Raw genomic sequence first — 12,996 nt, 5'->3', positions numbered from 1 at the left:
TGAAGGACGGTTATCATTGCCGGAAAGCCATAACACACGCACAATTCCTTCATATTCACTTAATGGTGAAATTCAACTACCCTAAAGATTGATCATATCTTATAAGATAAGTCCCACATGGGTTTGCTTGTTATTGTGAAGGTAGACATTGTGACCATGTATAATTGGGCCACCCTATATTAGGCTTGAGTAATGTGTTGTTTCTATCTATCTATTTCACCTACAACTTTGTCTATGGGGCTGAAAAAACTTTACTTTACTTGGTTCCAAGAAGGTTCATCATCACCATTTAAATTATGTTTTGTGGATAGGTGATAACTGATTAAATAGATTATAATAGGTGAATTTATAGCGAATAATTTATAATTTATAGCAGATAAATAAGTTGATTGAATTGATAGTGTTTGATAAAATTAACCGTTAAAATTAGTTTATAAATATGAAACAAATATAAATATTATATTTAGTACTTTAATTAATATTTAATTTTTAAAAAATAAAAAGATTAGTAAAATTGAGAAAAAAAAATAATCTATAAGTTTTGAGCTAATTTAATCAACTTATCAAAATAAGTTTTATTAGATTTCAATCTCCGTGTACAAAGTCAGATTTTCATCGATCGGTAAACCGATCAATACACCATGGACACTTATAAAATTAATTACTTAAATATGATAGAAAGAAAAATATACCTAGAGACCATCGAATCAAAATATTTCTAAAATTGAAGAATCACTATTCAAATTTTTTTTTCTTCTTTTTCTTCTTACCAGGGAATAAAACGCTTTATTTGTATGACTAAAATGTCTCGTATTTATCAAAAACTTTATTTGATTGGCGGGATTTGGTCTATCCGAATTACAATCTTGTAAAAACGTTCTAAAATTGAAGAATCTGACTCAAGATATGAACACCATCTTTATCAATTGGATTAACTTTTCGTTGTTAAAATAAAATTTAATTAGTAAATTTTTCATTCTGATTACAAATATTAATTTCAAGAAAAATAATCCTCTATCGAAAAGTTAAGAGGTTTTTTTTTTTTGACAAGAGTTAAGAGAAATGTTTTAAAATATTGATAACTAAAACAATCGGTTAATGATAATTTTGTTAATCAATCATCAATAATACTTGCATTGTTGAGTTTTTTTTTTTTTTTTTTGTGTATTGCCAATATATTTGACCTAGTGTAACATTCAATAAAAATGATAATAACTTTTGGGTAGAAGAAGTTTCATGTCCTTTTCCCATGCATACAATGAATGGATATGTGTAACAAATTGAAGAGATAAGATGTTTGTGGTGCAACTACGTTGTTAGTATACCCCATATGCCGGATGAAGCTTTAATGTTGGTCTAAAGTTTGAAATTTGTTCAATATGTCCTCACACACACAAAAGAAAATCAAAAGTTGTTTGTCTTCACAAAAAACTAAAAGATATATGGTAGTGAGGTATTGTCAATAAAAAGAGAAAAAAACTAGACTATTTGTCGCCATAGACTCGAGATTAAAATATTATTCGTTTTAGAAAATTTTTAATGTTAATTATTTTTACGAGTAATTTATCATAGATTGGTGTTTAAAATTTTATCGACAAGATATATTATTATTTTGAAGTATAAATTAATAGTCATTGTCATTTTTACAATTGAAATAATGACTTAGTTGATATCTGTTTAATTAAAATAACAGAAAATAAAGATTAACTCGCATTAAACTGATATCAATCCTATCATTTTTTAACCACAAAAACCAGAGTCATGATTTTTTTATTTTTAAACAGTATTATCTACCCTCATTAAAAACTTTTTATGATTTTAAACACCAATTCACAATGAAGCACTTATAAGGGGGGTCACCCAACATTCCCTTTGATTATACCTACCAACCCAATATATCAGGGGTAGTATATCCATCCCTTCACACCTTATGGGGCATTGATTTTAATTAGGACTAGGTTTTATTAGCGGCCATGATTTGATAACTATCTCTTAAAAAATAATTTAGTTGTCCCAGAGGGATGAAGTCAGGAATAAAATTTAGGGGGCCGAATTTAAAAGTGCAGTTTAGTAAAGAAAAAATTATGTTTTTAAAACATAATATATAGAAGCAATTGTAAGATAAGTCAAAAGTTAATATTATGATTCTGCATTTTATGAAGCTTGTTGAAGCCTCTAGATCAATCAACCTTTTAAATAAGGGTCGGCGGGACAGCATTGGTCGAGCCACAACTCGAAAGGTAGCTTAGCTTTTAACCAAATCACCTTCAGCCGTAAGATTGTAGACGACTTAGTGTGGTTAAGTTTACCAAGAGCGACTTTTTTTAAGTCAAATTTTTAGGCCACTCTATTTTCGCATTTATTGTAATTTTGCTTTCAATTCATGCGTATTGTCGTAAAAATTGTAACTTTTTGCATAAAATAATGTGAATTTTAGTCTTAAAAAATATACTTGCCATTAAATTCAATATTGGAACAATATAAATCACTTTTTTTGGTATAAAAAATACCGTACCATTTTTAGGAGAGAAACATTTATTGAGATCAAATAAATTTACAAAGTATAAATAGAGCTTACAAAATTAAATTATAGAAAGGGACACAATTTTTGTGAGTTTAATAAAATTTGAAGATCAAAAAAAAATTAAACTAATAATATAATGACATACTAGTATAAAAAAAATATAAAAATTTAGGAGGGACCGTGGCCTCTGTTGTCCCCGTACTAGCTTTGTCCCTGCCCGTGAGCTCAACTCAATTGATAGGGACATCATATATATTATGCAGGAGCCGGGGTACGAACTTCAGATACTCTACTTACTTTTAAGGTGAAATTTCTAGCCACTAGATTACTAGAAGAAAAAAATTAGTTAGAATAATGGAGAAGTCTTAAAAATTAAATTAGAATAAGGAGAAGGAATATAATATTATCTCAAATAATGATAAGACATGCTATTCATTACATGATAATTTTTGACAACGAAATCGAACCTGCCCCTTATTATAAGGTAGGGGTGGACGGTGGGCAGATATGGACGGGTTCGGGCTCAAAATTGTCATCCGGTTTAAATTGCAGAGTCGAAAAATAATGCCTAATTCACCCGAAAAATGAAGAACGGTTTTCAAGGGGTTCGGATTTGCGGTTTAAGCGGGTTGTCGGACGGTTTGAAGCGGTTAGACATAAAAAAATAAAAACAATAATAAACCCAACAATTGGAGTTTATATCCAGAAAATATGCAACCAGAGATGCTATGTTGCGATTTTTTTTTTATGCAGGTACACGCGTGGTACTCCCATGGTACGCGCGTGGTACTCTCAAGGTACACACGTGGTACATATTTCATAAAAAACCATTCTCATTCGTTTTTTTTTTTTTGCAACACTTCCCAATCTCATTCTTTTTTTTATTTGTTTATTTTTTTAATAAAGATTCACTTTATTTTAGAATTAGAATCGATTCAGTATCATTTCCTTTTTATTTATTTTAAAAAACAGATCAGTTGCATTGTCTTACTACTACTCCTAATTTCCTAAACGTGTAAACCACAATATAACTACTTTTAAAGTTTAATTATATTACTATATTAAAAATTATTCTTTATGTTAATTATTTGTTTTAGGAATATAATTTTATTATTTTAATTATATAACTATATTTAAAAAAAATTATACAAGCGTACCCGTACCTTAGTTTTTTAAAAAATGTCGTACCACATACCGTACCCACACCTATGCAACATAGCAGAGATGAGAGAATCACGAAACAAATACAAAAGGAAAGTCTTAGAAACCCTAAATCGACATAAAAAGTAAGAAAAAAAATTAAAATCACAAATAAAATTAAAATATAACATTTGATTTCAACGAAGTTAAACAAACAAGATGAATTATGATCAAGTTTTGGGTTTCAAAATGTTTCAGTCTCCGTGGGTTTGAGGTGAAGTGAGAAAGTGTGAAGAGGAGACGTGAGAAGAGTCTAGATTCAGCGTTTTGATTTACTAATGTGGGCGGGTTTCGGGAACCATCGGTCCAGTTTCCTCTACCCGGACTCACCCGTACCAACCCAGTTTAAACCGACTTTTTCAACCAGCTAACCCACGACCCATTATAAACGCCCAAATCTCTAATTTATGTGCGGGTTTTGTTAGGTTCGGACGGGCCTCAGTTTTTTACCCAGACCTATTATAAGGTGTTCAAATTCAATCGATCAAATTGTTGAGTGGATTTGTTGACTTTGTCATAATATGGTTCGAGGTGATGTGGTCTATATGAACATGTGTATTGTGAGTTTGAGTTTCCTCCATTTGTTATCCCTTCATTTATTCTTCATTTAGAGAGAGATAGATACATGTGAAGATTAGTAGGGTCCACAAATTATTGGACCCACTTTTAACGGATCCCACTAATCTTTAATGTGTTTATCTCTCTCCAAATGGAGAATAAATAGAGAGATAACAAACGGAAGAAACTCAAATCCGTGTATTGTAGTTGAATTGTGATTAAAGAAGTTAAAGACATGATCCCTAATAAGATAGAGAAAAAACAATGTAGTCTTAATATATATTCCTTCTCGTTTTAAAATAGTAAAGTAGCGAAATGTATTTTTTTTTCTTTTCTATTATATATATCCTCATGTTAATCAACCAATAAGTTCATATTTTTTTGGCACACATTTTCTCTTTTAAATAAATTTAATATGTTAGGTACCAATAAAAAATTAATATGATACTTCGTTTAAAAATCTAGATAATTTTGAGGTAGAATTAAGAAAATACTTAAACCTAAGCCCAACTTTCAAGTAGTCTAAACTAAGAATAAAATTTAGATGGAATTGCTACACCGACTAGGGACATTTTAGTAAAGATCCAACATCCAATTACTCTGTATAAAAGATTAAACATAGAATTTCCTATGTGTTTTTAGGGTTAATTCCTTTTTACATCATTCAATTGATGAATTAAAAATAGTTCGAATTCGATGAGGTTTTACAAAGTACTAAATAACATGAACACAAATTTTGAAACTGAGAATTTAAATTTTGAATATAATTTTTTTTTTTTGAAATTTGAAATATCACTTTCCAAAAAGTGATGAATTGTGATTTGGATCGAAAATGGATCGAAAATTGATGATGTAAATGAATGAGATATAGGATGTCGATACTGTTGCTGTTAATATGTTTTAAGCATTTTCTTGTTCTTGTTGGTACCTGTAAGATTTTGGTTGAGTTTTGTTGCTGCCAACTTAAAATTCGGACATATGTTAGGTATTTTGCTCATAACTCTTTATCTAGACCTCCTTCGGTTTGGGCATTCATTTTGTTGGATTTGACTCAATATCGAGTATTAAAACTGCATTACAAATTGGGGAAAAATAGTATGATTATTTTTGGTACTCAATGTATTCTTTTAGAAAAATGTACTGGTTGATTAGATAAATATATGGTAAAATAAACATTTTATTCAGAAATTAGATATCATGAGCTTTTCAAAAAGTGGTCGTTTGCTCAAAATATTATCATTGAGAATAATATATGCCTAAATATCTTTTGAAATTTTTATATTTAAATATAGTTTATATTTATATTAAAATAAGATAATATTAGGATTTATGATTTGTTTAGAAATTTTAGGATTAATTTGTTAATTAAAGATATGATTTGATTTTTTTTATTTTATTAGCTCTATATGTAGAGTCATATAACTATGGATAATACTGTAATGAGAAAAAAAAGTCCCCGTGAGCATAGCTCGGTTGGTAGGAACATTGCATTTTATATGCAGGACCGGAGTTCGAACCCTCCCATTTATTCATTTTAAAAGGTGAAAATCTAGTCACTAGATTACTTGGCAAAAAAAAAAAAAATCATAGCTGACAACCTATTATTACAAGAATCATACTCATTTGTGGAAGAACAACAACTCATTGTGAAGGATATGGATGAACAAAAAAAACTCAACTAGAATCTCAGATTGGATGCAGAAAAGATATTCAGTCAAAGAGGAGTTTTTAGAACAAAAAATAAAAATCCAACTTAAATATTTTTTGAAGATTTTATATTTATATTTAAAATAAAATAATATATATTACTCGTATTATTTATGATTTAGAATTTGTTTAGAAAATGTAGGAGATTTATTTTTTTAGTAACTCTATATATATATATAGAGAGTCATATAATTATGAATAATAATAATAATAAAAAAAATATATGCGAGTATTTTCCATATAATAATATAAATCCCACCAAATTTCAAAATATTAAAACGCAAAAAACCTCCATCAATATTATCGCAGTCTAATACCAGTTTTATAGTATGCTATATGAATGCATTAACATTCTTCTATAGAATTCATCATAATTTTATTATCAAAAGAAAAAATTCATGATAATTTTATGATTCCTAATTTATATGGGTACACTTTAATTGTGTGTGAGAAATTCATGATAATTTTATGATTCCTAATTTATGGGTAGAGTTGGATATACGGGTCAATGCAGACCGAACTCGTGTCAATTTATCATAGCCCATTTTAATTTGTAGATGAGTTAGTGCCTCATTTAAAATGCAGGTTTATGCGGGACGAATTAAATGGAGCAAACTAACATGTATGTCCAGCTCTACTTATGGGACTCAAATAAAATATTATGTCACTCATATATTATTTCCAATCTAATCACCCTAGCTAGGTTAGTAACGGAAATGTATAGGTAAGGAGTGTAAGTGGCCAATACTCATAGGACTCACATATTATGTCCTAGGACTCATATTATGTTTAATCCGCTCCACTTACATGACTCATATATTATGTCTAGCCTTACACATGACTCATATATTATGTCCAAACTCTACTACTCACGTGAATTAAAAATGGTAAAACACTTGGGTAACATGAACTTGAGTTTTCAATTAAATTGACTTAAAAGTCAATTTGATTATATCTTTAATAGCAGAATACCATTAATTAAGATTATTTTTAAGAGAATTTTTCCATGCTTAACACATTGTCGTAGCTGAAAGCATATTTAATCGTTTTATTTATTCAATATTACGAATTTTGTACTCACAATGTTTGTTTTTTGGGTGATACATTTCTAGGTATCAGTTTTATAATAATTCGTAACATTGAATAAATAAATAATGTTATGAAATATAAGTAATAGTAATAATATATAAGTATAGAGGAGAGAAGAAGAGAAGAGAGAAAGAATAGAGATTGTATTATTCTCATCAAGGTGTCAGTTTACATGACAATACAAATCCTATTTATAGGACAATATAATGGGCCAGTGGAATGGGCCAATGCTTAATGGACATCCACCAAATTATTCATAACACTCCCCCTTTGATGTCCATCGAGGATATGCCTCGTTAAAACCTTACTAGAGAAAACCCATTGGGAAAAAATCCTAGTGAAGGAAAAAGAGTACATCATCCTTTGTGTGTGAACTGCCTCATTAAAAACCTTACCAAGAAAAACCCAGTGGGACAAAACCATGGTTAAGGGAAAAAGAGTGCAGAACATATTTATATCTCCCCCTCATAAAGACAATTATATATGAGACGAAGAAAATCAAATAATCTTATGTAGTTGTAGTAGTTGCTCAAAAGTTTAACTTGAAGCTGACTTTGTAGAAAGACATGTCTTATCTTCTTTATCATATAATCTTCTCCAAATATGTAGTTTGTGCGACATTATCTTCATGTTGAATCGTTGCAAGAACCCTTTAGAAGAAAACTCACAAATTCTTGTATCTGATGAATCACACACTTCGACCAAATCACATTCTTGATTTATCTTCTATAGTGCTCAACTTTCCTCGTCATTTTTTTTTTCTCTTCATGATATTGTTATTGTTGTTTGTTTCATAGATCTCCATGAGTAATTGTACTTCTTCATGTGAACATATAGTTTGTTTGTGATCTATACCTTTACGAGGATTAAACAAATTACCTGCATATCTAAAATAACAAAATATATACTTGATGATATATTGACAACAAATAATAGGTCCATAATGTATTTGGCCCCAATTGAACTAAAATGTGGTACTTCAGGACCAATTAGTTCTTCATCATTTACTCGAACTCTAAAATATTCTTCAAATACTTATTTTGTAAGAAATGACAATATTTCAAGCTCTTAAGGAGTCTCTTGATGATATTTTTATCATCAACATAGATAGATAAAAAAAATTCATTGCCAAATATTTTCTTAAAATGAACAAATTATCATTTTCATATTTCTCACTTGGAAATATTCAACAAGAATATTATACAACATGCATATATATTGCTCGAGTATTTAAGGAGACTTATTCATGTTTATTAAGTCACCTTTCCAATAGTTTGATATATGTGTCTCACGAAAATTAAATCCTGTTGGGATTTTCATATAATTATCAAGTGAGATGATTTTCATGTAATCATCATTATTAAGTGAGTCATTCAAATACATATACTAAACTTAATCAATTATAAAGAAGTTCTGAATTCACTTCAGGTGAATATGCCTCTTGAAAATTAATGATAGACGTTTATCATTATTCTTTAATAATGAGTCAAACTTTAAATATTTGTATATTTCCTTTTCTCAAATAGTTTGAAATGCATGTCTCGTGGAAATTAAATCCTTCAAGGAGTTTTATATAATTCACACTAACAAGTGAGCCATACAAATATACCGTGACACATTTTTCAAATAAATTGAATTTTCCATGTGTTAATAAACTTAATCAAGTAAGACTTAATTAAGTAAGAGAAGGATTTTGATTTCACTTCAGGTGAATATTTCTCTTCACATTCAATGGCAAACTTTTACCAATATGCTTGAATAAAAAATCAAGCTTTTAATGTTTGTATGTCAACATTTTCTATTCACACGAAAATTAATTCGTATCTATCATGTTTTACATCTTTAGGTGTATGGACTGCTGGTCCAAAAATCTTCACTTTGCAAAGTGACTTTAATTACGTAGCAATTGCGTTTTCATTTAGACAATCATTGTCTATAATTCTCAATAGAATTTAGTTCATGATCCTCATTAACTCCTTTCACAAATAGCGCTATATTATATATAAAATATCGTCAACGTTGACTTCCTTTCGGTTCCATCATATTCCATTCGTGACATAATTTTCATTCATGACATAATTCGACGAGATCTCTTTATTATCATAAATTTTAGGTACCTGAGAAGTTCTTCTGGAACTTATAACTCAATTATGTCAAATACTCTTTTGACAGTTTCATATCCTCACTTGGGTCATCTTTCTTTTTAGCTCCTTTTCTTATTTGAGGATTTTTTTTTTCATTGGAACCGACTGATCTACCACGCTTCAGGGTGGTTAAAATTCATTTGCAATATAAGACTGTCCATCAGGGACATCCATTTTGATTTGGAGCATTAGCAGCTAATAGTTGATTTCATAAATTTTGCAAATGATTTATCTTTTGAACATTTGATTTAAACTATGAGGATCAATGTGAGATAATAACATTAATTTATTTCAAGTGATTCATTTGAACTTCTGGTTCATATTTTTCAGCTGCTTATTCTCCCCCCTAATATTGAGAAAATTAATTCATCACTTGAAAATCAGCCTACAGGGCTGTAAATAATTCTCCAATTTTTGGCTCAAGATGATTTATAATAGATGGAGATTCATATCAAATACATTTTCCCAATATTCTTTAAGAATCGTTTAAATGCATTCTATTGGAGCAATTGCACATACACAACACATCCAAAAATGCTTATACGGGAATCATGTTTATAAACAAAGTTCAAATTGTAAATTAGGAGAGAACTTATAATAACTTGTTGGCTTGATACGAATTAGTATCTCAATATATATGTTTGAATGTTCCCAAAATATAAATTAGAAGTTATGATCTCATAAGTATCAGTCATGTGCTTACTTTAGACGTCTAAAGAATGGATCTTCTAGTCCATTTTTGTATGATCATATTCTATTCGATATCGATTTCAATTGACATACGATACTTATCAAATATTTTCTAAGAATTCAGAAAATGAGATCTTAGCAAAACTATTTGAGAAAACAAACTCACAAACTTCTGGTTGTGAGTAAACATGCATGTGACCAATTTAGTTGATGCATCAATTCAAGTCACAAAATATCTAAATGGTCAAAAATCTCAAATTATCAATTTCTTTTGGGAATTAGTAACCGATAAAAATTATTAGAATGAAGGAACTTCGGGCCCTTCAATATATATTTATAGTTTTTTTTTTCGCATCATAATAAATCCGGGATGACCCAACCGGTATTGCCAACAATAAATTTAATATGATTTGTAAACTTCTGATTTACAATAATTTGTGCTTCGATTGCACTAATATATTTATAAGTGTAGTATATAAACTTCTCGTTTATATCTTTCTCATTAGACTTATTTCCTTCAAAATATGTGTCATAGAGATATTCAACATCTCTTCATTTGTTTCAAAATAGGTGTCATATAAGTATAATTTTGCACCTTCATATAACAATATATACTATACCCAAATGTACATAATTGACCTATTTTATATTTTATGTAACCACAACATTAATTACTTTCTCTATAATATTCTGCGTTTAAAATATGAGAAAGGTTATAAAAAAATTGATTGGCAACTAGTTAAGAGATATTATTGCCAAATAATTAAAAGATTTCGATAAACGATTGCATACCTTGAATACAATTAAAATAATTGAGATATGATCATATAATATTAATCAAGGGGAAAATAGTTGTACTATTCATATTGAAAAATAATGTCATATAAAAATATAAGTTACAAAGACATGATCATTGCATATAAAGAAAGGAAGGTTAATTTCAAAGTAATTAAGACAGTAACTAAAAATAGATATGAATGTCAAATCAAAATTATAATACTAATATCCATTAATTAACAATTAAGGTGATTTAACCACATCACAAAACTTCATTTTTCTTCTCTTTAACATATCTCACTTAATCATTTGAGAAAATTTCAGATCATGTACAATTCTTTACACAAAGAAAATAGGCTAAAAAAAAATTATTTGTGCATGTATAATCCTTAGTATAAAATTGAACAACACCATATAAAAAAAATTATGCTCAGGATAAGTAATCATAATAAATCATAAATCAGCCTAAAAATGCAGGTGATGCCATAGAAAAATCGATGCTAAAATTAATAGCAACAAAAGGAGATAAAATAAATATAGTAAAATATTGCAAAATTCAAAATATATCCAACAATTTTTTCTTTTGTTCAATCACAAATTTGACTGATTTTTCAACATACTCAAAAAAATTATTTCTTTAATTTGCGTATATTAATGAAGATCTAACTTTGTTTGGATGGGCCTTAAGTTTAGAAAAGTTGGTTTAAAGTACCAAAATATTAGTGAATAAGTTGGTATCCGAAAAAAAAATTGCACACTTGTGTTCCTCTTTTGTTAAATTGCCTTAATAGTAGGTAAGTTAATTAGTTTCTATCTCTTTTATTATAAGTATGACAATTGGTATATGGAAACAAAATCAATTATATAAAAAAAAACAATCCATAAGGAATATATATATATATATTTTTTTTTTAAAAAATAAAACATTGATAGTTATATTTGGAAACAATATTAAATATGAAGATTTGTCATAATTTAGAATTTTTAACGGAAAAATCAATATGGCCATTGACCTTTGTTTTTAAGGTTATATTACTGCAGGCCGTAAAAACAAACGGTGTGATTCATGCTACATGCTTTCTGTGAAATTTACTTAGCAATTGAATTTTACAATTTTATCTATTGAGTTCTTCAGGAACTATATAATAAATCACTATCAATTTACAATCCTTCAAGGATGTAGGAATATTGAATTCATCTAGAATTCATTGAAGAGAAAAAGGAAGTTGTTTTATTAGTTCTTCAGGAACTATATAACACATAAAAATATTTTTGATGTGCAATCCATTAGGGATGCATGGTGATAAATGGTGATATTTCGTAAGTTCTTCAGGAACAAAATTAATTTTTTCTAAGTTCTTCGGGAACTAAGATTATGAATTCTTCGGGAATTCATGTATTAAATGTCTAAGTTCTTCAGGAACTAAGAATAGGTTCTTTAGGAACCAAGATTATGAATTCTTCGGGAATTCATGTATTAACTTTCTAGGTTCTTCAGGAACCAAGATTATGAATTCTTAAATATGTTTATGTTCTTTTGGATGATCGAAGTGTCGATGTTTCACCATACAGGTGTCGGTCACGAAGCATAATGTTGTTTCACCAGACTATTGTCGGTCACGAAACTCAAACAATATCAAACATCCAAGATACATATTATAAATAAATAAATAGTTGATCAACATTTTATGTAATATTAATGATCAAAGTGTTATGCTTTACCATACAAATGTCGGATATCACGAAGCGTAAACAACATTGAATCAATTAAATACATAAAGAAATGATGCTTATTTATTTATTTAATTTTAATTATTATTATTTGATCTTTATAACTATACAAGGTTCAAACGATTCATAATCATATAATAATCAAAAATAAAAACTACTTGTGATTTCATAGAATAAGAATTGCGTACCTCAGTTGGTTAGAGCATCGTGCTGATAACGTGTTATGAAATATAAGTAATAGTAATAATATATAAGTATAGAGGAGAGAAGAAGAGAAGAGAGAAAGAATAGAGATTGTATTATTCTCATCAAGGTGTCAGTTTACATGACAATACAAATCCTATTTATAGGACAATATAATGGGCCAGTGGAATGGGCCAATGCTTAATGGACATCCACCAAATTATTCATAACAAATAAATTTTTTTAAAGATACATTGACTTTTATTTTTTAGAAATAATTAAAAAACAATGCTCTATAAAAAAAATAAAGAATATTTTTCATAAAAAAATTAAACATAAACAATATTACTACCAAGTTTACTACTAACCACTAATAATAATAATAATAATATA

Source organism: Trifolium pratense, linkage group LG1 (genome assembly GCF_020283565.1).
Source record: "Trifolium pratense cultivar HEN17-A07 linkage group LG1, ARS_RC_1.1, whole genome shotgun sequence".
NCBI lineage: Eukaryota > Viridiplantae > Streptophyta > Magnoliopsida > Fabales > Fabaceae > Trifolium > Trifolium pratense.
This window is presented reverse-complemented; position numbering follows the sequence as displayed.